The 6,000-nt window shown below is 33.8% G+C and overlaps 1 long non-coding RNA gene across 2 annotated transcripts in view; it reads right to left on the reverse strand.

Annotated features, from left to right (window-relative positions):
* Positions 1–5,016, reverse strand: part of LOC121071865 — a 74,149-nt gene extending 69,133 nt beyond the window's left edge. For both annotated transcript variants that reach the window (XR_005820830.1, XR_005820831.1), the window contains exon 1: positions 4,917–5,016. This is a non-coding gene — a long non-coding RNA (uncharacterized LOC121071865). The remainder of the gene's footprint in view (positions 1–4,916) is intronic.
* Positions 5,017–6,000: the final 984 nt, after the last annotated feature.

A 6,000-nucleotide genomic window follows, 5' to 3' on the forward strand; every position in this document is an offset into this window, starting at 1 on the left:
AACAATATTTTCATATTATGAAAACATTTCAAACTTTCATGGACCATGACTGTAGAGAGCTAAGGCCTGGCAATAAAAGCAATGAGAAGAAAATTGCCAGTGCTGTGTTCATTCTATTTTAAAAGAACATTACATGAAAACATAATCCCATTAACCTGATCCTGTCTTCTGATTGATTAACAGATTCTGAATTTTGAGGAGATTAATTCAAGCAACTGTAAAATTTATCAGTTTTTTAGAAATACATGGACTTACATAAGCACAAGCTTATGTAGATGAGGGATATTGCACTGCACAAAAAGCTGGTAAAAATGTAATATAAGATAAAACTTTGAAAGGTTCATAAATCTATCAGTTCAACAATGAAATCAAATGTAACTTGCATTTGGAATGTCTATCCCACTCTAAAATATTCTGTTCAAAATTTGGATAAAAACATTCTTCAAGAATTTCTAATAATAGGGTGGATTCTTTCCTATCCAGCTTGTCCCCTAACACAGGAATGGCTATTACTTGTCCAGTTTGAGTGTACATATAACTAGAGATAGTACATGGGAAGAGAAAAAAAAATAAAAATCTTTAACCTCAAAAGTTTCAGGAAACTGAAAGACCACATGCAAAATTGTAAAAGCTGAAACATAACAATAATTACATAATACCCTACGATGAAAGCCCCTCTAAAACTCTCAGTTTAGAAATGTGTCATGTGGTGCCTCAGATTACTGAAGACTGAACTTATTATCAAGGTGGTATGCCATATAATTTGAACATAACATAAAAAAATGACAGCAACTAGTACAGATAATTATGTTATGAGATCATGAATGAATAATTCTTTCTACTTAAGGAACATCTCAGATTGTTTTTCAGAAGAAAATGAAGCAGAATTATCTTCATTTTGCATCAGAGGAAAGTGAAAGACAAAATTCTAGTGAATTTGTTCAAAAATATAACAGAACCAAGTGCAGCATTTGAGAATTCCAAATCTGTTAAAAACAAGTATCTTGTTACAGGTATTCTATTATTCTAGACTTGGGAAATAAAGCCTCATATGTAAGATAGCTCTGATGATAAACTTACTAAAATCAATAGGAAGTAATGTCAAGGCCTTTGAAATGTTTATGACATCCTTTTCTAGTTACATACAGATTATCTATTATATATTATGGGACAATGCTACTTCATACACATAAATTTTCTATCTGTTTCTTTAAGTTTATATTGTGTTTCAGTAGTTCGTAGCCGCTGATTCAACTTTGTCAATAAAGAGTTTAACCTGTGTACTAAAATACTTAGATAAGTTAACCCAGACTTTTCAGAGTAACTTCAAAGAAAAATTGAGCCATTACATTCATTTGAACATAGTGTTATGTAAGCACATCATGTCTATATATATACAGAATATATTTATGCCACTTTCAGCATACCAATTTAAAAGTTAGGCCTGGAAGTCTCCAATTGGTGGAGACTCCAAAACCAGTGTTCTGACATTATCTTGGAAGTCATATTGAAAGCACTATATAGAGTTAATTTTCATTTATCACAGATTTCTTAAAAAGTCCTCCAAACAAAAAGAGTCATTGTTTTTTTTTGAACACTGTAAACACTTTTATGCAGCTCTTTGGACTGAAATATAGGTTATGTAGATATTCCTGAACAGGTTAACTTTTATTACTCTTCTGCAAAAACGTAGCCTCATTGGTCTCCTGGTAAAGCAAACACACAAATTCAGCTACCACAAGAGGTGGTAAAGGGGCTTTGTATCTCTCTTCAGTAACCTCTTGAGAAATCAATGGCTAGATGGGATTAAAATAAGAATTTACATCGTGTAAGCAGACAAGTGACATTGAATTGGGAGGAACCGGCACCTACCCCATATTTCTCAACATTTTTTCTTTCAGTAGGGCTGCACTATAGATATTACCATTCAGCAAAAGGGCAAAAGCTCTAAAACAGTCAAAACCAGAAAAACAGGCTAATTCAAGAAGATAACAAACAAATACTTTGTGAATCACTGCTGAGAACCCTCTTCTAATCACAATGTGGTTGGTAAATTTTGCAATGTAATTATGAGGAAGAAAAGAGAAGGTTGCAGCAGACAAACAGGCTCTAAAAAGTATGCACTAAATTACTAGGTGACTAAAGTTTCCAACTTTAATTGAAAAAGGAAATGCTTAAAAAAATCTCAGTGTGAAAACAACTCCTTAAGTCTCTGGAGAATAAAACTATATTCATATAAGAGGACTAACATACAATTTAATAATGTATCAAAAAACAAACACAGATAACAAAAAACTGAATATTCATCAATACTCTTACTGACATTCACAAAGGTTTTTTATGCTTAATCAAATGAGACTTGGACAGTTTTTGAACATGAAAAAGATGATACACAGAATTCATGTGTCAATTATTTCTCATGCACTTTCCTCAGAAAAGGAATAAGATTTTGATCATTTTAAAGCCCTGATAGTGACTTGTCTGTTTACATATTGTGTTAGGGAGAAAGCAATGAAAGCACATAAGTGTCTCATTATTGACTGAAGGAAAACTTTGTCTCACATTAAGTTCAAAATCTGAAGAAGATCAGATTCGTAAGTAAAAAATTATAGTGCACATTTTCTTTCTTTAAAAAAAAACAAAACAAACAAACAAAAAAAAAAAACAGACTACTGCCCCAATCTTACATATGGAAAATATAGTGTGGAATATATCAAGAATTTAACTCGTCATTCAAAAAAATGTTTTGACATGAAGTATTATGTGTGCAGTTTATGTATTGACAAATCAGCATTTTCAGGTGAAAAAAAAAAGTTTTAAAAATCTCATTTTGATGTTCTAGATCATGCAGAGGAGCTAATTCACAGTGGGAACTCAAAGAGGAATGCTGCTGATCCAGGGAAATCTCTAAATGCCAAGTTAGAGTTCTGGGTTAAAAGTAGTAATTTTGGTCATCCATATTAGAAAATGTACACCTCCAACTCTAGAATTTGAGATACCATGGGAGACTGAAGTCATTTCTGATTTCTATATTAGGATCCATTTCTGCTAACAATAACTTTTAGCTTTACATTAGCATCTACTTGACTCACTAGAGAGAAAATGGAGAGAGGAATTTACAAGAAATTTCCATCTTTCTCCTCTGTGAATTTGAACTTATACCTTTCACCTACATATCACCATTGATAATTTCACTTTCCAGGCCTTCTCTATAGGCAGTAGGAGAAGATGCCTAAAAAGTCTCTGAAAGTATCATCATTTTGTCCTGCTGTACATAGGATGAACTTTCCCACTGAGATTCTTCTTTTTACTGTCAACAGAAACAGCACGAACATCTAAATGTCTACAATTATATGAGACAAATCTTTTAAAATCTACAACATATGTATGGAAGATGATTGTCATTGTTTTTAGCTGTTGATGGTAAACGTTTTCTAATTCCTTTATACATCAAGCCAGCCATAGGCTATATCCTGTTAAAATTCTTATATCCTCTGTGAATCTCACAGGATCATGGCCTGCCATCTCATTAGTTTTTACAGTTGTACTGATTCCAAATTTATGAAAAACTCACTTGATATGTGAGAACGTGTTCTCTGGTACTCAGGAGAAAGAATGAAATGAGAAATTACTTTGTAAGTATCTACTCAAAGTTTGAGAAAAACACGACATCTATTTTAAATATTATTGTTTCACCTTCCTATTAGCACAAAATCTAGGATGGAGAAATCATGACAAGCCTTCTGATATAGCAATTTAGAAAGCCTCATCACTTGTGTAACATGATGCTATGGATCCAAAATTACAAAAACCAAGGAATTTCTCACATACTAATACAAAAAGACCACACTGAAGAAAAAAAATCTTCTAATACTTTACACATACATTTAATGATACAAGAAAAAATATTAATCTTTAGCAAACAAGATTTATTCAACTATTTATACAGTTTCCTGATGAAGATACGTTATATGCTGATAATTATAAACAACATACCAGGAGCTGTAGATCAACTTCCTTCAAATCTTTAAAAAATATTCCTCTGAACTGTAGTTAAATGTAACATAGTAAGCTTTAATTTATATCTGACAAACAAGGAACAATTTTCTTTGTGCTGAAGCTGTAGCTGAAATATGAAAGAGGCACAGATTGCAGCTTCAGTCAGTATTTTTTCTATGGCAAATATTAATTTGGGTTCAGTCTCCAGCACAAATTCTCAGAAAGCACTCAAGACTATGCTCAGCATGCAAAATGTTCTGGTCTCTAAAATATTGTTTTTAAGTGCTTAGTTTTGATAACTTGCTGCCTTTCAATAACATAGAAATCAATGCAAGATCTTCACCTTCGCAACAATGGAAATCCTAAAAGTTTAAACACACTTATTACAGTGCCAGAGTAAAGATATTCACAGCTAGAAGGGTACTTCACTGTTACATTTGTTGTCGATTGGAAAAAAATCATCTTGTTTCTCCTCTTGGAATCCAATGCATGTGAAGCAGCCAAAAGCTTTTTAATTTTTGCATAATGTAGAATAAAGGAAAACCAGACAGGAAAGGAAAGTGAAATAAACCAGTGGAGTGGGAAACTAAATACTAGAAAATGTCAGTTTGCTGCGAGCAAGAAAGAGGAACAGTGATATCAGGGAGAAAGGAGAAACTGATGCATGGGGAAAGTATATACCAGGGATGACTGACCAGACTACATTGGAGGAAGCTTAAGCACTGCACATTTGGTTCCTCTCCTCACTGATTTGAACAAATTCTTCTTTGCTTGCTTGCTTACAGCTCTACCTTCTTATTTTGGTCCCCTCCACCCTCTACCCCCACTTGCTCTGAGCTTTACTTCACTTAACTTGTTGCAGCAATTGTAGCCTCAATATATTCAGCTCTGCTAGCTTCAGTGAATTTGGCACTCACCTGAATGTCTAAAATGACAGACACAGAACCTCAAGAGAGTTTTGATAGGAGCTGCAGCTCCCTGACTTCAGTACAGCTGAATCTATGACAGCTCAAATGTGATGCAAGTCTGACTAACAGAATAATACCACTCGGATGTGCAATGCGCATTAGGTGACAGCAGCTCTGAATATTTCATATGTACATTTTTTCTAATAGGAAACTAAAAATAGCCCAGCTATAAGCCTGCCTAAGAACCCTATGCAAAATCTAATATGATCAATGGGAACTTTTGATACTAATGAAAGTAAAGAATGTCCTTAGGTTGACTGGAGTTTGGTTTTGTTAGTTTTACAAAAAAGATAGAAAGTATTATTCTGCAAAGCAAGCATTTTTACAGTCCACCAACCTTAGAACAGGTAAGTATAAACATAACTGTGGAAAAAATCCACTGCAATAATTCTGAATGCATTCGTGTCATGCAGTTCAGAGAGAAAACCAACCATTTCAGTTTTGGGGTCTTGTTTTGAGACTGATTTATTGAACAAGTGATTGCTCTGTCTACATTATCAATTAAAGATTTATATCCTACACATGACAACTGGTCAAGGCACTGTTAAAAGAAAAATCTTGAGTCTGTACACAAGAATAAACTGGAAATTCATCCTTCCTGACATTATGAAAAAAACATTCATGATATGGCACTGAGCTTTGGAGTTTCATTCCAAGGCTCATGCACTCTGCAGCACTCCTGTCAGCCAATTTTACATGCCAGGTGTCTTAGAGGAAATGGGATCCTGGAAAGGAAAACCAGTAGAAAAGAAAAGAATACTAGGTTTACTTCATGTAAACATGATGAGGTTCTTTAATACAGGAAAAAATACAGGCCAAATGCTTCAGGTCTTAAATTGAGCAAAACTTCTTGTACAGTCAAGAACTTATTAGAAATCACAGATTTTGGCTCAGCGTCATTGATGCAAGACAGATCTAGGGAACTGTGTAGCTGACAAAAAAAAATATATGAATAATCCTGTCATCACATTCCCCACATTAGCAAAGCTCATAAACACATAGGCAAGAGGAAAAGGGAAAAAAAATGGGAATT

Source organism: Cygnus olor, chromosome 1 (genome assembly GCF_009769625.2).
Source record: "Cygnus olor isolate bCygOlo1 chromosome 1, bCygOlo1.pri.v2, whole genome shotgun sequence".
Taxonomy (NCBI): domain Eukaryota; kingdom Metazoa; phylum Chordata; class Aves; order Anseriformes; family Anatidae; genus Cygnus; species Cygnus olor.